Source organism: Euprymna scolopes, chromosome 27 (genome assembly GCF_053919585.1).
Source record: "Euprymna scolopes isolate OS-2025 chromosome 27, ASM5391958v1, whole genome shotgun sequence".
Classification (NCBI taxonomy): domain Eukaryota; kingdom Metazoa; phylum Mollusca; class Cephalopoda; order Sepiida; family Sepiolidae; genus Euprymna; species Euprymna scolopes.
In genome coordinates, this window is record NC_136508.1 from 86,470,657 (window position 1) to 86,493,641 (window position 22,985).

The window sequence follows — 22,985 nt, forward strand, 5'->3', positions numbered from 1 at the left end:
ATCTTAGACCTCTAAATAAAGTCTTCGAAATAAAATCAATCTTTCAAACAGTATTTACTATACTATTTTAATACTGGTTGCAAAATATTTAAGATCCATTTTGCAACTTTATGCTGTGATGACCCTATCATAGACAAAATGGGCCTTAAAAGGAATACCTACTTTATGAGTTTTCGGTAAACTATACAATCTAGGGCGGATCGATCCCGAGGGCCTTATCTCATTAGATATGCTCAGTGGAAGCACACCACTCTTAACCCACTTGACTAATTTCTTTTAAAATTTGGATTCTAAAGAGGTTGTACGATCATGAGTTGCAACAGGACCCATTTTTAAAAATTTCTCCGTGTCATTCAATATGGTAAACATTTTGTCGCCATAATCATGATGATCCCTGAACCTTTATCTGGTCTAGTAATAACTAACGATTTATTTTTCTGCAGAGTTTTAATAACGGAATAATGCTCTTTGCGCCATTTAAACTCTGAATGGGAAATCGGTGTACTTGCATAGTTATAGGCCAGGTCGTTTAATCTTGCTTTTAAATCCCTTACTTTAATTTCAGAGACGGGTGAAAGTTTCTCTGTTTGGGCATTGAGGATTTCAAATTCAGAAAATACGTCTTCTCGTTTAACACCAGGTAATGATATACAAAAGTCTAAACCATGATCAAAAACTAATAATTCAGAGGCAGAAAGATCACGGGAAGATAGATTTAAGACGTTCTTGCCAATATTGGAGTTGATAGTACATCCAAACTTCTTGTGTATTAAATGTTGCAATTTTCCGCTAAATTTAAGAACTAGATTTTATGACCACGTTCTTGTAAAATTGCAATATACTTAGCAAACCGAATTTTATCAAAGCACAATAAAATGTTCACTGCTTCACTCCATATATATATATATATATATATATATATATATATATATATATATATATCCGTTTATCTTGATGGTTCCCATTCCCAGTTTTGTTTATTGTCTCTTTGACTTTTCACTGAACCTTATCAAAATGGCAATTGTGAAGCGTCAAGTATATAACAAGCCACACTTATCACGCCTAGTAAACGACTTTAATCTTTTTCCTGCATTACTTCTGCGTTGCACCGGAAGGGCCACGCTCGAGAGTGCCATTTTGCCGGAAATTCTTTAAAGCCATTAGACGAAAGCAAAGTACACTTTTCCGAATGACATAATAATCGAGATGAAAGTCAGAGAAAGAAAAACAAAAAGTTTATTTTATTCTCATTTCTGTTAACCTCAATTTTAAACGAGCCCCAAGGACAAATGCAATCATTCATTGTATATAGTCATTGAAAAGAATCAGTAACTCGCATAAAATATTGACTGGCTTTTTATTAGACTTCGTTGGTCTGCATACTACTTTTTAGAAAAATGAGAATTATGAATAACGAATAATTCAGAAGGCAGATCAAAGGTCACGTCTTCAATCACAGTTTTCGGCACCCGAATTTATCTTGCGAATCGATACCTACAAATTCATTACAGTTTTCTAATAATTTGATCCAATTAATAATTTAATAAGTGAATGATAGTGTACTAATTCAAATTTATAATTAAATAATAAATACTTTGAAAGGAAGACTTGCTTTAAATGAAGAAAAGAACGCTACTGGCCAACACCGTGTTTATGTATAAACATTTTTATAAAAATGTATTATTGCTAAATAAGTACCTTTATATGTATTTAATTGTTGTGGGTGTAATACACACCCCTATAATCACTAAGATGGACTTATCCATTAGCCATATAAGCAGCAAGTACAGACCGCTCAATGAGAGCTATCCGGATGTCGTACAGAGACGACCCCCCACGGACTTACTAATCTTCCTGTATCACTAACCCTGTTCTGGATATAAATGTTCTTCGTATTCTCACCAGTCGTCGTGTTTTCCTACTTTCACCTTTCTTGACTTCACTACATTAATACATCTCACCTTTTAATATATATATATATATATATATATATATATATATATATATATATATATATATATATATATATATATATATATTGTCTGTCACTATAATACCATATTTACTCTAGAAGTTCGGCGTAAAGCACTCATTTTAAATTCATTTCATTTAAATTATAAATAAAACAAGTATTTCGACTATAAGTACTAACCTTCAAATGTCATGTGTCAAAATTTAAACACAATGTAATTATTAGTTTACAAATGAAACTAATGTCTCAGATTTTCGAAGCAATAATCTTATAAGTATTGTTTGAACTCTGCTCTGTTAGAAACACTGGTTAAATGGTGCTAAATTGTCTTTAAATGATGCTATACGCTCAGATCGGCCAAATTCGGCAGTTCTCTCGGAAAACAGCGCTTGATCCGGAGAATATCTACACATTCGTTTTAGTCGATCATAAATTGAAGTTATGTAAGATAATAGAAGAACTGAATACACCAGAAGGTAGTATATCCACCATTTTGCATGAACATTTGTTAATCAGAATTTTTTTTTCAAATTTGGCGTCGAATTTGTTCAGCAGTTGACGATTCGGCGTGTTGTTTGCAACAAAAAGGAGTTTTACGTCAATATGAGACAATGGCTGGAGTCAAATTGGCAGTCATTTGACACAAGACAGAAACATCAGTTCAGACCTGTTCCTCCGATTACTGGTTGTTTGCAGATCTGAAATGAATGCTAGAAAAAAAAAAGAAAAAAGATTTTGCTCCAATGAAGAACTGATATTGGAAACAAAGGCGTGTGTTACGGCAAAGACAAATTGCCATCGAATTGCCAGAGAAGTGTTGGAATAGGTATATCGCCTTAGAAGTAGACTATTTCCTAACAAATGCCATTCCCTTAAAATCCTTGAAAATGTTCCAAACAAAGTGAAATTAGGGAAAGATTTATTAACTAATGTTTCATTCATTCGTTAAACTTTCAAACATATCGTAAGTATCTTCATTTCCACCATATATTTGGCCTAAACAAAATTAAAATTTATATAGCCGGCATTTTTCACTCTTACGCAAAACAGCGGAGTTTCCAAATTTATAATAATTAAGAAATGATTATTTAGGAATAAAAGCGATGCGCAGGAATATGTAAATATATAAACATAATAAACTGCATATATTATTTTAATTGGAATTCATTATTGAGATGAGTATTATTTATATTAATTTATTTATTGCGGACTATTATTCTCATGGACCAAAGTACACTAGGTTTGCTCCATAGGGGCAGATCGGGAGATTGACTAGGCCACTTTAAAACATTCACTTTATTTGAATTAAACCAATTTGGTGTGAGTTTCGCAATGTGTTTTGAATCTTTATCTTGTTGAAAGATTAAGTCTGATTTTAATTTGAGCAATTTCACACTTTCTTTAAGGGTTTTCTCCAAGATACTCCTATAAAGTGCTCCATTCATTTTTCCTTTTATTATTTCCACTTTTCCTACCCATCTTGCACTAAAAAAAACCCAGATCATCATGTATACTCCTCCAAATTTTACCGTTGGAATGGTGTTCTTTGACCGCTATTCAGTACCTTTTTTCTTCAAACTTTTCCAAGTAAGTCAATGTTGGTCTCATCTGACTAAAGTACATTATGCCAAAACTCTAGAGGCTTGCTTGCATACTCATTTGCAAAATCAAGCCTAACACTAACATGCTTTGGCTTAAGAAGGGGAGTTTTCCTTGCTGATCTAGCGAAGGTGTTTTTAAGGTGAAAGGTTCTATGATTGTGTCCTTGCTAATTTTAATTTCACCGTTTTCTAAGACACGTTGCAGCTCTCCAAGAGTAATTCTAGCCGAATTCATAACCTTCCTTGTTAATAACCTTTCAGCACGTTTGGTTATTTTACGTGGACGACCTGATCTGGCCAACGAAAGGGTTGATTTGTGAGACTTCCAGTGCCGAATTATCGTTCTAATAGAATTCAATGGAACCATCAACTGTTTGGATATTGTTCCATATTCCAATCTACTTTGATGAAGACTTACAATTCGTTTTTTGAGCTCTTGACTAATCTGTTTATTCTTTCCCATGATGTCTTTGCTTACAATACGGTTATTAGATAAATAATGACGCAATACTTTTACTAATTGCTTACTTCGATGTCTATTTATTGTGGGTCTCTGTTGGGTCCACAAGAACGACACGGGAAAACACGTAGTAGGTGGTTTACAAGTGTATTAAGGAAAGGTACAAGGATATAGAGAAAGATAAAGAGAATAGTAGTAGTTGCAGGTATCAGTAAGATCTCGCTCCTCGAGGTAAAATATCCGTTAAGATCTCGCTCAACCGTACCAGCCTTAGGAGCTGATTATATAGGATCTGAACGAGTCAATTATGGGGTGAGACCCGGTCTCACAACATTATTGCACATTCTTGAACATTCTAGAAGATTCTACGCATTTTTCCATGATAAACCGTCATAAAATTAATGAGAAATTGAATTAATGTGATATGTGTTGTAAACTTTTGCTAATTATTGAGTTTTCTCTTCGCGTTGTGTTAAATTGTTATTTTTTTTTATTTTTCCCACTGTTCCTATCTAAGTTTCAATGCATTTTCTATATTTATAAAAAGTTTCATTATCATTTGGAAGCTAGAAATTAGTCAGGTTCCTAATGGCACAATTTTAACGTTTGTGGGAACTTTTTGGAGATTTGCAAATCTATACATTTTTGGAAAGGTTATTGTCTAAGGAATCAGAAAACCAATGTTTGCATTTGCCCAGATGCCTATATGGCGGCCATATTGGATTTACAAAATGGCCGCCGTAAAATGTACGTTTTGTAATATCTTGGCTTCTAAATACGCTGGAACACTGATTTTAACTGCTAAACCTACATTTTCAGGGTCCAGGAAGCCACTGGTGGTAGTTATAAAATTTTCCCATATGTATATATGGCAGCCATATTAGAATTTTACAAAATGGCTGCCGTCAAATGTATGTTTTGTAATACCGCGGCCTCTAAATAAGTTGGAACAATGATTTTAACTGCTAAACCTACATTTTCAGTGTCAAGGAAGTCAATGGTCCACGTTATCATTTTATCTTTTGTACCCCACCCCCCTTTTGAAACACATAATCCAACATATGAGTAAAAAACTTAACAACCCTGGCAGTTAGTCAGAAAATTATTTTTATTTAAATGCCTTTTAACTGTAAACTTTGAATGTTTGTGCAACCATCTTAAACATAATTAGATGTTTGATCATAGTCTATGTATAATAATCATCATCAACATCATCATCAACATCACTTTCATACATCACAGCTTGGGAATCTTCATCGTTTTCGCACTGGCTGCTGCACCGACACATATCAGTACAAGCTAAGTCTTTAGATTGCAGGAGCATCTGCCAGAAGAACAGTCAAATATACATTTGCATGTGATCATCTCAAGAATGGCCTTAGGGGCTGGAAGGACCTCTGTGGTCGTTGGTTTTAAGGTGCCATCCAAATCTTTGAAGTACCCATTTTCCAGGGGATCCAGTTGTGAAATCTGCAGAGCAATGGTTGCTTGTGCCCATACCCTTGCTTGGGCATGGACTCTTAAAATATGCTGCTTTAGAGCTCCAGGTGTTGGAGGGAGCCTGTCACTTTCTGCCCTATGCTTGCAGAACAGATGCCATCGCAGTTCAGGGATTGTTTTTATGTTGATCCCTTTTGGCGAGTAAGCTGCACATACAAAGGATTCCAGTTTTGACAACATTCCATCTGTCACTTCTGCTTCATCCATAAGCATTTGCAGAGCATTGACAACATCTGAGTCTGCTTTGAGGTAGATCTGTAGCCAGGTTGTCTTGCATATACGAGAGAACCTCCCTGTGTTGTCGGTCCCAGTGAACGCATGGAAGGCTGGCAAAGCCTTTGCTCTTTCTTTACCTAGAGCTCGCCACAGTGGTTCAATTTGTATAACACAAGAGGACATAGAAATGGACGTGTTTTTCAGCAATAGGTCATAGTTTGCTGTGACTAGCACTAAAACGTCCGTATCTGGAGAGAAAAATACTAACTGTGCATCAGGTGGGTTTCGCTGTGAAGCCAGCACAGCCTGGTGGATAAGCAGCGTGTCTGCTTCCTCATGGTTATTTACTTCAAAGACCAGGTCTCTGTTGCTCTTAGTGTATCCAAAAGCAGATATGATGATCAGCTTGGATGATCCCTTGTTATACTCTAGAGTTTGGGCAGCAAGATAGTCAGTCAGATCAGCCTTCGTCTTGTCATGGGAGAGGAACCTCCTCATTGGGATGTGTTTGATGTTAGTGTCATCTCTGACTTGATACTGAACAGAAGCTTTTCCTTGTCTTCGTTTTTCTCTGGTTGCACTTTTCAGAGAATCTGCTCGGTATGTGTCAAAAACGAGGATGATTTCATCATAATCTCGTGTTAGTTGCATCAGTCTGTCATTGAAGCAGCTACTCAGATTCTTGAGTGTCACTAGAGTCGCTGGTTTCTTGCTCAGCTTCTGCACAAGCACCATGCCATCCACCAGTGCTATCTTCCGACTTGGCTGATCAGTAGATTAGGGCTCTGTAAATCCTGTATACGTTGCATCTTGGTGGGTAGAATTTCCAGCTTGAGGTGACTGGTCTTCATGGGGCATGTCTTCTCTTGTCAGCTTCTCAAGTAGATGGATTAATTTGGACTTGTTGTAGCATGGCAGCATTGTTCCATCAGGGGAAACAGTGCTCTTGGTGTCAGAGTGAATTCATGGTTTCCTATGGCCTCTTTCTGGTTGATGTCTCGGCTTGACCTGGCAAGTAACATCAGCTTTGCAAACAGGTCCTTGGTCTCCTTCAGATCCACAGTATTGTCTCTGAGTTTCACTGTAATCTTCTTGTTCCCAGAAAGGAACATCTTGTTGTTCTCTTTCTTCACAGGGGCCCAGAGGCTGACATCTCCATTGATCCGTTCTGACACGTAATCCTTATACAACTTCTGTCCAGTGACATCAATATTCAAGATATGTGGTACATACTCATCTGGGATGTAGGCATTAGTGATCACATTGTACAGCTTTTCCACTTTCGTGGTAAAGGGGTTTCCATGGCTGAGCAAGGCTTCCTTGATCTTGTCGACTGTACCATGTGCCGTCTTGACTGCACTTGATCCAAGCTCATGATGCTCTGTGATTCTGTCAGCTTCCATGCCAAACTGACTCTTGAACTCTTTTGACAGACGTGAAAGTTCTGGTGTGGCCAGAAAAAATCTGTCTGGCATTGGCATTGTTGGAGATGCCTATTATGCCAGAGCTAGTCTTCATCAGTTTGTTCAGGTGTTCACATGCATGGTCTGCCCCAACAGACACGAAGGGAATGACACTTTCCGTGATTGATATATTGCCTGCTCGTAATTCCTCCCATGTATGAGGGTGATTGCTTCTCAAGTCATGCATATCTGCAATGTATCTTGGCCAGAGTCGCTTATACTTGATGCGGTCCATGGCAAAGAACAGTTTGCTAAGTGCTTCTCCAGCTTGCAGATGGAGTTCCAGGTCAGCATTTCGAGTTGCTGCTACAAAGAACAGAATTGCTTCCACCCAATCTAGGTACCTCATCATGGCCTTGAACATTGCATTCTGGGATTTCTGTTCCTTCCATTTTTTAAATGCTGTGATGACCTCAGCAGTGGTCAAGACTTCCTGAAGGGTGCTGTTTGCTTGCTTCACGGATTCAGCCTTCGTGTCTTTATCCTCAGAGCAGGCAGCTTCTACTCCTTCTGCTGCAGTCAGGCACACATTTCAATTGTGGGTTGTCCTTAAAGAACACCTCCAGAGCCATTTCATAGAGTGCTATGTATGAGTAGATATGGGCATCGAGAGCTCGCTTGTAGTGTGTGCATTTCAGGATTTGCCTTGTCGTGGCAGGACCATACACACCTGCTTCCACCCAGGCATCATCTATGCCTGAGTTCTCCATGGAGGCACCAAGCGCTCTGAGGGCAGCCATTATGACATGCAGTTCACCCAGTCTGGGAACAACCATTTGTTTCAAGTCAGGTCTGGCATCTAGGAGCTGCACCACCTTCTCATAAAGAGCCATGTCAAAGGTAATGACTGTGGGGTGATCTTCCCCAACTGCCAACTTTCTCAGCTTATTTGCTTGTACGATCACAGTTAGTAGAGTTGACCACTCGTGTGCCACCTCAGGGAGTAGTGGCAAGGCTCCAACCTGTGTCAAGGGAAGGCTTTCAGACAGCAGTGAGTTGTATCCTGCCCAGCCTGGAATCTTGCTGGAGGTTTCTCGAGGTTTCATTCTGGATAAAGCAGATGCAACAAACCATCCAAGCTGTGTCAGCTGATAGGATTCTGAGATCCCCTGGCCAATGGCAAACTGTTCTGACCTCTTGGTAGCCTGTGGTTTGGGCTTATTACAATGAAGCATGTCTACATGATAGGGTGTGACTGATATACTCTTTGCATCACCTATAATCAAAGGTTCTGCAACAGGTTCTTTAGAAGGGTCAACTTTCTGGTACACTGCTGTGATGGTTCCGTGGGTGGTTCCCTTCCCATCAGGAGTATCCTCTGCAAAATCTGTGTTATCTACGGCGAAAAACACAAAGGTCCTCTTCTTCAGGAATGGTGGTACATAGAGGCCTTGGTATGCTCTGGTGTTTTCTACAACAGCATTTGCCAGAGCAGTTTCCATGAGAAGAACACGGCGATGTGAAATAGCGTAGCCATGAGCATTGAGAAGATTCAACAGCTTCTTGTTGCGTGTGTCATGGTGGACAGTCAGTGCCAGTCCCAGAACCTGAGAATTCCCTCGTGAACGGGGTGACTTAAATGCTGATTCATTGCTTGGCTTGTACCTTACCTGTTTACTGGATTTGAACCCATACATGATATTCTGGCTCACCGTCAGTGTTGCTCGGTCAATATCTTTAGTTCTCTTTACAGTTTCCAGCTTTTCAGCAGGCCCAACCATTATCCAATGGATTAAGGTGTATAATTCAGCTGGAACATCATTATTGTCACTAGATACCTGCATGAAATTTCTTTCCTTGGGCTCTTTGAAGGTTACAATGCTTTTCCTTATCACCTGTGCTGCTTTGTAGATTGTCTTCATGCTGTTCTCCTCCTTACCAGTTGTCATTGAGGTATTAACCATGTCCTCTTCACATGCATCTGGGGAGTAGAAGACAGTTGGCTTCCTTATGTTTGGTCGAACAGACTTTCTTTCTTTCAGCCATTTTCTACTGAATACAGGTACATGACCTTCAAAAACTTCTGAACCAAGCATATTAACATAAGTCGTTTCAATATCATCCATCCCAAGGTATGCTTTGTTTTTTGTTTCTACATCAATAAGATTTATCAGCTCAAGCAGACTTGCCTTTTGTAGAAAGGGTTCTTCAGCAGTTTTTCTAGTGTTAGTATCTCGAAGAGCATGGAACACATTTTGGGTCCAGCAAGCTTTGTGGTATAGGGCATCAATTGCATGTGCATCACCTGGTGATACGCAGGTGTTCAGCCTAGTTTTCAGTGCAGGATTATGGGACCTTTCCACAGCATCTTTGAGAGTTTTACCTGCATTCTCAGTCCTAATCTGGTACAGTTGTTGGCCATTGTCCTGTTGGCAGAAGAAGCACTCTTTCTTATCCAGTGGACTTGTATGTGATCGTGTGAATGGCAATGCAGAACCAGATGTAGAGGTGTCTGGAACAGCCTCTTCTGTAATTCCTCTTTTCTGCCCAGGCTTTTTGGCAGTGTAGTGTCCTGTAGCTAAAGCGTGTGCGATGCGATCTCTTGCACGTTGTATTTCAACTTTGTTAGTTGCACTCGAATGACATGAGCGATGCCAGACCGCCCTCTCTTCACACAATGTTTCTGGTGTGCAGTTCTGCAATCGCCTTTGGATTTGAATATAGTCCCCATCATTCAAACTAGCCCTCTCTAGAACTACTTGCAGTACGAGCCCATAGGACTCTAATCGAGGATGTTGTACCAAGACTTTCTTTTTATCATCAGACTGGCAGAGAATGCACTGCTTCCAGTTAATGGACTCCTTGGTTTGACATGCTTCCTCTCTACTTTGCGACTCATCACTCATGCCTCACCTACAAACAAAGAGAGAATTACAGTAATGTTAGAATAGCAATACAAAAACTACAAGTTCTCAAAGTATCAGAGGTAAATTAACAATTTGAATTAGTGATATAAAAGCAAGATTTTTTAGGAACAGCTGAAATATGAATTTATAAATGATACATATTTTTTATTACAAAGATATTGCAATAAAACAACACCACATCAGTTTGAACCCAGTTATGCATCTAAAGGTTAATGTTAAAGATGTTGTTGCTTTATAACTACCACCATTGGATTCTATGACCCTGAAAATGTAGGTTTAGCAGTTAAAATCAGTGTGCCGACTTATTTAGAGGCGAAGATATTAAAAAAACGGCCATTTTGTAAATTCCAATATGGCTGCCATATACACATCTGGGAAAATTTTATAACCACCGCCATTGGTTTCCCTGGCCCTGAAAATGTAGGTTTAGCAGTTAAAATCAGTTTTTCAGCTTATTTAGAAGTCGCGATATTCAAAAACGTACATCTTATGGCGGTCATTTTGTAAATCCAATATGGCCGCCATATACGCATCTGGGCAAATGCAAACATTAGTTTTCTGATTCCTGAGACCAAAACCTTTCCAAAAATGTATAGATTTGCAAATCTCCAAAAAGTTCCCACAAAATTACATTAGGAACCTGACTAATACAAAAACTGACAGTTTCAAATGTGTATTGTAAACTTTTGCGGGGCACTGTATGCATGTATTATATATATATATATATATATATATATATATATATATATATATATATATATATATATATATATATGAAAAAAGAAAAACCAAACGTCCTGAATCTGCATTCATAATCGAGTAAAACACAAGCAACGTAACTGTTTTTATAATCTCATTTTATCAGTAAACTTATCATAACTTATCATAACTTATCATAACTTATCATAACCGAATAGACTTGAATTCAGATCGAGTTATTTTAACATCGCATTCTCAATAACACTTTGTACATAACATCAATCAAATAACATTTTAAAACTCATTCCCTTCTATAAACGCATCAGATGACCATAGTTTTACTTTTCAACATAATAATCGCACCATAGTTTAACGACAATGTTTAGTTAGTTTGAAAAAAAAAGAGAACATTCTTTGAACGTCACAACGCACAATATATTTTCAACTATTGTACTTGTATGTCATTTCTTTAAATCAACTACCCTGAGAAAGTCCTTTAATAAACGCAGAACTTTGCTGAGTATATACGAGAGGCGTGCAATAAGTAATGCCGCTGACCCACTTCCATTTGTCTGATCTAGCTGAAATTTTGGATGAGCAATGATTTATCTCTCTACTGGTTATATGGCAAATTACAGCTCTGAACTAATTGTGGTTTCTGTTTTACAGGTGTTTGAACTGAGTCAGGTGTGAAATGGAGCTTGTTGAATGTCGAGCAGTGATCCGGTTTTTGTATTTGAAAGGACGCACACCACAGGAGACTTTAGATGAAATGAAAGTAACTCATGGTGATAATGCCCCATCATATAACCTTGTAAAACGCTGGCATCGTGAATTCAAACATGACAGGAAGTCTGTGGAAACAGCTCCCAGTCCTGGTTGCCCCTTTCTGCCATTGATGAGGCATCTGTCCGTCAAGTTGAGGCTGCCATTTTGGAAGATCGGCGCATTACTATTCGCCAAATAGCACAAGATGTCAAGATTAGTACAGGGTCTGTGGAAACTAGCATTCCTGACCATTTGCATATGCATAAGGTGTCTGCCAGATGGATTCCCAGGTTGCTCACACCATTCCAGAAGCGAGAACGTGTCGAGTGCTCGAGGATGAATTTGGAGATGTGCCAAGAAAATGAATCAAAGTCTTTCAAAAGACTGATTACACAGGATGAAACCTGGGTTCATCCCTATGATCCAGAGACCAAAGCCCAGTCAATGCAGTGAAAGCACTTGGACTCACCACCTCCAAAGAAGGCAAGGGTGCAGCCCTCCGCTGGCAAGATCATGCTCACGGTCTTCTGGGACCAGAACGGAGTAGGGATGGAAGATTTCCTGGCAAAGGGTACCACAATTACAGGAGCCTATTATGCTTCACATTTGAGGAAATTAAGGCAAGCTATCAAAATCAAGAGGCGGGGCAAGATCAGCAAAGGTACCCTCCTCCTGCAAGACAACGCTCCGGTCCACAACTCGCATGTCGCCAGATCAGAAGCACGGGCGTGTGGTTATGAAATCCTTCCCCATTCTCCCTACTCTCCTGACCTTGCATCCTCTGACTTTCACCTCCTCCCAGCCATGAAGTTGTTTTTGAAAGGAAAGCGTTTCCCAGATGATGCAGCCTTGATTTCTGAAGTCACGTCGTGGTTGTAGGACCAACCCGGGGTGTTCTACAAAAACGGTCTCCAGAGCTGCATCAAACGATGGGAGAAATGCATAACTCTGGGTGGTTCCTATGTAGAGAAAGACTAATAACTGTGCCAAGTTTAGTTGCTCTACTGTTATGGGAAGTGGGTCAGGGGCATTACTTATTGCGCGTTCCTAGTATATATATATATATATATATATATATATATATATATATATATATATATGTATTCAGAAAGTTTAGATGAGATAAGTCATTGGTACCGTCGGTTTCAAACCTTATATATATATATATATATATATATATATATATATAATTAGTTATATTTTTTTTTAAAAAGATTCTAACAGAGTGCTCTATTATAAGGAAAATAAGAGCATATTATTTGTTTGATTTACAGAAGGTTTAGATGAGATAAGTCATCGGTACCGTCGGTTTTAAACCTGATACTTAGGGACCGTTTTAAATACTCATATCAAGCTCTCTTCTTCCGATACTCATGTTGGTCCTTAATTATCAGGTTTGAAACCGACGGTACCGATGACTTATCTAAACTTTCTGTAAATAAAAACATAAATAATACGCTTTTATTTTCGGATTTTTCCTGATAATAGAACACTCTGATGGAATCTTTTTTTCCAAAAATATAACTAATTATATATATATATATATATATATATATATATAGATAGATAGATAGATAGATAGATAGATATACATATACATACATGTGTGTGTGTGTGTGTGTGTGTGTGTGTGTGTGTGTGTGTGTGTGTGTGTGGATGGGTGTATGTGGGTGTGAGTGTGTATTTTGCGATTGAAACTGATAAAATTATAAATATTAAAGTATTCACTCGAATTCGTTTTACATAATTTCATATAAAAAAGAAAGAAAAAACTATATGATATGTTACTGTAACTGTTACTAAAATACATAGTTCATATTGTTGTCATATCCCTGCCATTATGAGTCTGACGAGAGCCGTACATTTTTTATGTTTAATTTTACAAGTGTTCAAATGTGGAAGAAGATGATATTTGTGTGGCATTTGTTTTTTCGACAGAGAAGAATGCAGATTCATTTTGGCTTGAGAGTCTGCGTTAAGAATCTTCTCGTAGCACTGACTCGATCACCAAAGATTCAACTATTATGTGTGCGTGTGTCTGTGTGTTGTGGATTTGGTGATATATATATATATATATATATATATACATATACATATATGGGGGGGGGGGGCAACATTTAGTATACTTGGTATTGTTATTGTTTCCAGTGGCTCAAGTACGTCTATCAAAGGTCAATGTTATTTTTATCTTTTGTGGGGGGTGGGGTCGAGATCATGTAGGGGTACATTCGTTTCGGAACCGAGTAGAACTCTTTTTAAATAAATTATTAAATATGTTACATATCATATATATCATGAAATACACCCACTCAATTAGATCAATCATTTCTGCTCGTCTTGCATTCTCTCTCTCTCTCTCTCTCTCTCTCTCTCTCTCTCTCTCTCTCTCTCTCTCTAGTTCTCTCTTCTTATCTTTCCGTCTGTTGCACCCTCATTTTCAGATAGTGTATTAATGTGCATTAATTTTCTAAAATAATTCATTTTATTATGTAACTTTCTCTCTCTTATTTTAAATTGGATTATATATCTATATAACCATTCTAATTATACCTTCTCTCCATCTATGTATACAACCATTTTTGCTCATTTTTGATTTCTTTCTGTTGCTCTGTTTATATATATATATATATATATATATATATATATATATATATATATATATATATATATGTAGTGACCGCTATATTTATGGAGTGTTTTCGATTTTTCCTAACAAAATCTATCTTTAAAAATCTACCATAATATCAGGTAATTATCTAGGAAATATAAAATTTTCAACGATTATTAAGTAAATAATGCACTTTATATGTGTGTACCTTTTCATATTCGTTGTATAAATATAGTTTTGGGGACTTCATACCCCCTTCCTCATTTGTCATTTGTTCGATCCCTTAAAGTCCAAGCGATCCATTAAGCACACATTCATTTTGTGGTAGGAGGGTAAATGAGTGCAGAAAAAAAAAAAAAAAAAAAAAAAAGAAGAGATTCATTGAATATGTTATCAATAATTATCTTTCAAATGAGGATAATTTTTTTTTTACGAAAACGCTAAAACATGCATACTTTTAAATCTTTAAAAAATAAATTAAAAATTTAATTTTAGAATTAGATGAGTAGACACACATTCCTATGAGCAGACAGGGGAAAGGAACCAGTAGGCAAGTGAAGGTGCAGGCCTCTCCTGAGTAGTAGGTCTAATAGTCTTGAGAGGAGGGACTCGACGATCTTCAGGTTACCAATTCCTTCCGGCTCCTAAGAATGCACTGCTTTCTTTTCCACAACATGAGTAGCGACGACCAAATTTCTGATGTTAACTGATGACTAGATTCCACTTAAGCTTTAACAAAATGGTATGTCCCATTCCAATATATGTATTATTATTATAGAATATTTACAAGATGACCACAGCTTCATTTGGTCCAACAGATATCCCGCTCCCCCCAAGTTCATATGAAATTTGGGAAAATGATGTGGAAAAGAATGCGCTGCTGGTTACACTCTCGAACAATAGAAAGGGGTGTGAGTAATTAATATGAGGGGTACAAGTACAATACTATCTATCTCCCTCACCCACAGCGAGTTTTTTGCGGGCATGACAAAAAATTCTGAAGAAAATCTGTTTCAACTATTTACACTGTACAGATATCAGTGAATTTTACTAGTGCTGGGAGCGCCGGCTGCGCGACCTGTTGCCTGGTTGAGTCTCAGCAATACCGGGGACATTGTGCGATGCCAGTCGGCGTAAAGCCATGGGAGGCTTCTTGGGGGTTGTGTTTATGGCAGGTATATGAAGCTGTGGAGAGGCCGTATGCGTGGCATCTATATTCTGCATGGGAAGACCAATATGTGTTGACTCTGCTGTATGTGCAGGGTCTCCAGCTGTCGGTGTGGCTGTATCTACGGCTCTCTCAGGCGATGGGCCAGAGCTTGCGGGTGCGCCAAGGCACTTATCTTCCTCACCTGATGCTGATTCAGGGTTCCTTGCTGGAACGTTAATCGTAGGTTTTCCTAATCCGTTTGAGTGGATGACCGCATCCCTGATGATGGGGCTGAGGGACTCAATGATATCTTCATGTGAGGCTGCTTTAAAGGGGGTGAACTTATGAAGATGCTGGCGGTTTCGCAGAGCTAGTCTCCCAGAGCCATCTATCTTCACGACATATTGGTGGAACTGCCTGACCTCTACGATGGTGCCTGTCCTTTCCCAGCACTTTGGATGATTGCCTATCAGGTTCTGTAAGTAGACATGATCCCCGATACGAAGAGGAAGCAAGGATCGAGTGTGTTCCCTCCATTTCTCATGCTCTCGGGAGTGTCGCTTTGCAAGAGCCTTTTCTCTGTTGATAAGGGTCTCTGTACATGTCAGATGAGGGCAGTACCGACCCATGGGGATGGGGATAGGGTCACGGATAGGTCTTCCAAAGACTATGAGAGCTGGAGATGCCTTAGTCTCCAGGTCGATTGAGTTCCGATAGATGAGCATGGCACGCTGGAACTTGTCTACATCAATAGACCCACTTGCAGATGTATTGTCCATCAGCATGCGCTTGACAGTCTTTACACCTATCTCAGCTCTGCAGTTGGCGTGAGGGTTGGCGACTGAGGTAAGACGGTGGTGTACACCCCATGAGCGAAGGAATTCCTGCATCTTTCCAGCTATGAACTGGGGCCCTCCATCTGAGGTTAACTCTTCAGGAACTCCAAAAGTCACAAACACTTCCCTGAGGCGCCTGACAAGACCATCTGCACCATTTTCTGCTCTAAACGCCATTGGCCAATTGGAGTACCTGTCAACGACTACTGCGTAATCGTGATTGTTGTGGGCAAAATAGTCGCAGGCGATCTTCTGGAAAGGGTACTTGGGGGGCACCAAATCAGATGGTGGCTGCATGGCATTCGCCTTTGCAAGCCTATGGCAGCTAGCGCACTGGTCCCTGATGCACTGGATGTCAGTGCTGATGTTTGGCCAATAGACGGAGTCTGTTGCCCGGGTGCACATGACACTGACTCCTTGGTGGGCTGCATGCAAAGCCTCCAGAGTCTGTGAGCGCAGTGCTGTAGGAACGATGACACGATTGCCTGTCAATACCACACCGTCTACGTTGTACAAGCTACTAGAGATGCGATGGTAAGGGCGCAATGCGGCTTTCATCTGTCTGCAGTCTGATGGAAAGCCTTCACAGATTAACTGCTGTAGCTCCTGGAGGTCCGGGTCAGAGGATGTAGCTTCCTGCAGCATGGTCCATGTGACAACATTAGTTACGGCGTACAGTGTGCTGGACATTAATGCTAAAGTGGAGGCATCTTCTCCGATATCCACTGGCTCTTCTGGTTTGTAGTTAGTGATTGGGGTGCTACGGGGTGGGTAGCGTGATGCCGCGTCAGCACCAAGGTTACATTTTCCAGAAATGTGGATGATCTTGAACCTATAGGCAAGTCTTCTCTTTTAGGTTGAGCAGGCGGCGATTGTTAATCTCAGTGAGGGAACGGTCATTGAGGAGCCACACCAGTGGCTTGTGGTTGGTAGCCACCATCAGATCCTGACATCCCTGCGTGTAATAACGAGTTTGATGCAGGGCATGGACAACTGCAAGGGCCTCTCCCTCGATGGGTGCATAACGTGACTCTGCAGCATGTGTGAATCTGCTTCCTACCAAGCAGAGCTTCCACCCTTCCTTACAGCATAGTGGAGTTCTACCGGTGCAGCCACAGTACTTTTGCATCATCAAGTACCCGATGCCAGTGACAGACCAATCAGTGATAAGACAGGTAGGGCGGGATGGTTGAAAGAGGCGGACTCCTTCCTTGATCTCTTCAACAATCTTGGTTTTGGATTCTTTGAAGATATCATCGAGTTCTGTTGTCCACTGGAACTTATTTGATGGCTTCAGCAGATGACGGAAGGGTTGCATCCGCTTGGCCATGGAGAATGCATACGCTGCTTGGTTGACCAATCCAAACCAGGCCCTGGCACCGGTGATGTCCATAGGTTTGGGAAAGTGCCGGATGGAATCTAGGAACTTTTCTGACAGTGTGACATTGGTGGGAGTAATGTCGAGGCCAGCAAAAGTAACCGTATCTTGCGCAAACTGGAACTTTTTTGGGTTTAGTGTGATTCCATTTCTGGCGCACAGGTCTAGCCACTCACAGGCCTGGAGGAATGCCTCCTCAATTGAGTCGGACCACATGCAGGTGTCATCCACACACTTAACCTTGTTCTTCACGTTTGCGATGATGGAGTCAAAGCGGTGATTGTAGGCGTCCCCGCTGGCCAGGAATCCCTGCGGTGCCACTCTGTAGCGATATCGACCCCATGGTGTTATGAAGGTGGTGATGTGGCGGTCTCCCTCTCTGATTGGGACGGAGTGGTACCTGTTCCAGGCATCTGTGACAGTTTTCTTCTTGTACTGTGGGACCCCGTCGGTGAGGTGAAAAGGGCTTTCCACATGATGGGTTTGTCTGACGGAGTGGCGGTTCTGTGGCTGCAAGTCCACTGTCCTCCTGGGGGAGCCATCAGCTTTGGCTGTTATCACCATGCGGGAGCACCAGGTAACTGGCGTATTAGGGCTGACTCTCTCCAAAACACAAATGCTGACGTCGCGCTCCAGATCCTGGAACACCTTCTCCTGCCAGTGTAGAGGCACCAAAGCTGGCTTGTGGATGGGGACTGGCTTGGCGTTAGGGTTAACATGAAGCTCCAGCGGAACACATTTCATCATTGGCAGTGGCTGGTGCTCACATGTATTAAAGGCTGTAGAGGCGTAATAGTCTAACAGCCACTGCTTCAGGGCAGGCACATTCTCCTCTGTGCCTGATATCCCATCCGGAAGTGCCGTAGGGATTGGAGGCGGTGAATCTACATGCTCAGGGCATGAACACTGCTTTACTTCCTCGCCTTCCATGGCAGCAAGCATATCTCCCGCCCATCTGGCAGGCACAATGGGGAAGTCAGGGGGTAGGGCTCCCAGAGCTATAAGAGCTTCCCTGCATAAGAAGGCTTTACTGATCTTCCTCGATATAAACACTTGCTGTTTAGTGGTCCTCAGTGCACCAGTTGTATCGGTGGTTGAAACTTCAACAAAGATCCCACCTTCAACCCCAAGGTCTTCTTTGATAGCACCATGCATGTTCAACTGAACAGGTGTCATGTCATCCTTGCTGATGCCCATGGCCAAGGCAGACCGAAGCGGGATGATAGAGCTCTGGCAGCCTGAATCTGCCACCATGGGGATGTCATTTGAGGTAGGATTCGATGATTTTAGGGGATAGCCCAGTTCGTCATGATCTGTCGGTAGCGGTGTGAGTCTGACGGTTATCATAGGGTGTGGTTTAGAGGGTCTTCCGACCCATTTACCGTCATAGACATAGTGCTCGGCTGCTGTTTTATTTTTGGTGGCACATAGCTGGTCATACAGGAATCCGGCTTCGTCCTGGATCTGAAACGTGCCTCTGCTGGCTCTTGGCTTCACTTTGGTGTTGGGATTTTGGGGGCACCACCGTGAGTTCTTATTTCTGTGACCCCACGTACCACAACTGGTGCATTTGCTGCAGTTAGCGGGAAAGTGGCCTTTTACTAAGCACCTGTTGCATGTGTTAGACCAGGCAATGCAGAGTTTAGCTCTGGAGTTTCGGTCGTTATTCTTCCCATGCCATGACTCCCCACAAGCCCAGCACCTGCCTGCCTCGCTGCCGGGAGAAGACTGAGCATGGCGGGGTTTGCTAGTGGCATGGCTTACAGCGCTTATGGTGCTGGTGGAATCCCCAATGGCTACCCTGGTCGCTTTGCCTTGCTCTTTCTGGGCGATATAGGTAACAGTTTCGTCCAGTGTTCGGTCTGTTTTTGGGTCACCTTAGAGGTCAGACATTATTTCAGGGTCGGCAATACCTCGGATTAGGTTGTCCCTAACTATTTCAACGCTGTAATCATATATGTGGCCACAGTTAGGCTCTTTACACTTTGCTGTGTACTGACACAACGCGGCTTGACCTCGGAGGGTTGCAAGAAAGGTTCTGATTGGTGTGCCGGGGGCCTGTGTCAATTTGCTCAGCTTGATACAATGGACAAGAGTGCTCTCTTCCCTGACTGCCAGGCGCTTGATGGCAGCAAGGAGGTCTACCTCAGCCATTTTTGACACATCTTCGCGTAGGTCTCTCAGGAGGTCATTCATTAAATCCTGGTCACAACAGTGGAACAGTGCTGTGGCACACATTGAATTAGGTATGGCCATGCCGGTTTTATACATGGCCCACTGTCTTGTGAATGCAGACCATTGGTCGGGATTGCTACCAGCGCCGATGGACGGTGATTTGAGTTTTAGGGTCGGGATTGGGGGTTGTGTAGACTGCATTGCTGGAGGTGGGTGGGCAGTTTGCGCATGCAGCGTCATGGCAGCAGCCAAAACACTGGAGAGGGATTCAGGGAGTGATTGGGAGGTCCAGGTACATCCTGTGACTGGGCATGTGAGCTGAATATTAGACATGATTGTATTGACAAAAGTGTGTATTCAGCGGCGCATAGATGAGTAGACACACCTTCCTATGAGCAGACAGGGGAAAGGAACCAGTAGGCAAGTGAAGGTTCAGGCCTCTACTGAGCAGTAGGTCTAATAGTCTTGAGAGGAGGGACTCGACGATCTTCAGGTTACCAATTCCTTCTGGCTCCTAAGAATGCGCTGCTGGTTACACTCTGGAACAATAGAAAGGCGTGTGAGTAATTAATATGAGGGGTACAAGTACAATACTATCTAAGAATATGTAAACTTTCCATGTACCAGTACATAAAGAATCGATACCAAAAATGAATAAATAAATAAATAAATAAATAAGAGAAAAACATGGTGTTAAAATTATAAGTATTAATTATATCTGCAAGTGTCGTTCTACGTGAGATTAAACCTGGATCTCCAACTACTAACGTAGATCCATATTATCATGTCTCATTCTCCAACATAAGGGGTCTACGTTCTAACCATTCAGAGGTTGAACCCCAATTACAGGAGACTAAACCAGACCTTTTATTCCTAAGCGAAACTGGCATTGAGCAGGCTATTTCTCTAGATGATTCGTAATTAAAGGTTACTCTTACTTAACTTCCAAATTTGACCCCCAAGATCGCCATGGGCATGGAATATGTGCCTATATTAAAGATGTCTTTCAATGTGGTAGGAATATTTCCAGAGAAGATCCTAACTTATCCTATATGTGCTTCCAGGTTGCACTTGCTCATACTACTGCGTTTATATTTACTTTCTATCGCCCCCACAACAAATTCTAAGCTTTAAAAGCATATCTGAGAAAATTGACCACGTCCTATCTGCTTATCCTTCAGCTAATATTAATAATATTCACGTATGTGGAGACATGTTCATAATGTCGAATGGTTAACTCACTCAAACAAGATGATGAGGGGAGGTTCTGTCACGATTTCTCCATTGATTATGAACTCACTCAGATTGTTCACGAACCCATCCGTGTGCTCAACACTGACGGTCAGTATGCGAGTCTCCCAGACCTTTTTCTCACAACTTGCCCTGAGCTATGTTAAGTTTCCGTTCTGTCTCCACTTGGATCTTCCGACCACTCTGTTGTATCAGTTAAGATATAAATGAAATGTAATAAGATGTACTTCTCCATCATACCGTATATCGATACTCTATAGTTGACCGGAATAGCTTCCGTACATTTATATCAGATCTACCTCTGCGTTCCGTGTTTAAAAAAGTATGTGTCCTCTATAATATCAGACCTGACGGAATAGTTAATTGTAGGTATAGACCATTTAATACCATCGAAAAAGTTCCAGCAAAAACCTAACAGCCAGCAGTGGTTCTCTCCAGAATGTGCTGCTGCCATTGCGCACAGAAAACACTTTTTCCATTGCTTCCAACGTAATAGATGTACTGAGACTAAAGCCACTTTCAGGACTGCCAGCAATCACTGTAAAAAAGTAATAAAGAGCGCAAGAGAGTTGTATGCCCAGTTCGTGAAGTCCAAAGTAGATGAGCAGCGGCTTGGTTCCCACCAGTTTTGGCAAATAGCAAACAGAATCCTTAACAGAGGTGTGTGCTCTATCCCAACTATCATCAATGGACCTAGGGTAATCTCGTCAGCATCAAACAAAGACAAACTATTTGCCAAGAACTTTGCAGTTAATTCTACCCTTTGCGATCAAGGCCGACAACCCCCAAGAAAACACACAATGTGATATACAAATACCTGTATGTGATGTTACCAAGCTAATCAAAAACCTGGATCTCGGTAAAGCAACCGGCCCTAACGGCATCCAATTATAGTACTCAAAAGACTTCAACCAGAACTAGCACCCATACTTAAAAACTGTTTAAACGTTGTCTTAAGGAGAATTACTTCCCATCACCCTGGAAAATCTCATCAGTATGCCCTATATTTAAGAATTTAGGTGATCGCTCATCTCTCTCTCAGTACAGGCCAATAAGTCTCCTGTGCGTCATGAGTAAGTCGCTGGTATCTGTGTTAAATAGAGACGTAATCAACTATCTCAGCAAAAATAACCTTCTTAGTGACGGATGCTACCTTTCTAAGGCAATTGCTCTTGACATATCGAAGGCCTTTGATAGGGTATGGTATAAAGGTTTACTTCACTAGATTTCTAGCTATGGTATAGCTGGAAATGTCTTCCCAATTATTAAATCCTTTCTCTCTGATAGGTTCAGAAGCTCATAGTATTAATGCTGGAGTCCCTCAGGGGGCTATCCTGTACCCAATTCTCTTCCTGATCTACATTAATGATCTTCCAAATCACTTCCTAAGATCATTCGTAGGCATTTATGCTGATGACACTACCATCTATGGTAGCACATCTGAAACCGTAAACGACCAAGTTCTCTCTGATTCTTTCTCCTCTGATGTTGAGCACGTGGTACAATGGGGAAAGGAGTGGCTGGTTACTTTTAATGCATATAAAACCAAGCTTTTATCTTTACATCATAAACGCTCTGATATCAATCTGGCATCAACTGAAATGAATGGCTCTCGTCTTGGGGAGGCCTCATGTTCTGATGCAATTCTCTATCTATATAAGAGCCAGATACGTCCACGGATGGAGTACCGTTGCCCCATCTGGGTAGGAGCTGCTAGAAAAGACTTATCCTGCCTTGATAGAGTTCAAAATAGACTTCGTAGCCTCCTAGGAGATGTCCTTTTCTCTTCTTGCAAACTCTTTCTCACAGAAGAGTTGTTGCGAGTTTGTCTCTGCTTTATCGTTATTTTCATGGCAAGTGCTCGACTGGGCTTCAATCTATGCCCCTCCTCGCCAAACTTTCACAAGAAACGCTCGTCTAGCTGAAAACACTATCAATAATTTCCCTCACTCTTTATCTGTGCCTAAACCTAAACGTAGATTCCATGAACAAAGCTTCTTTCTTAGACGTGAACGCCTGTGGAACTGTCTTCTGTTTCCCT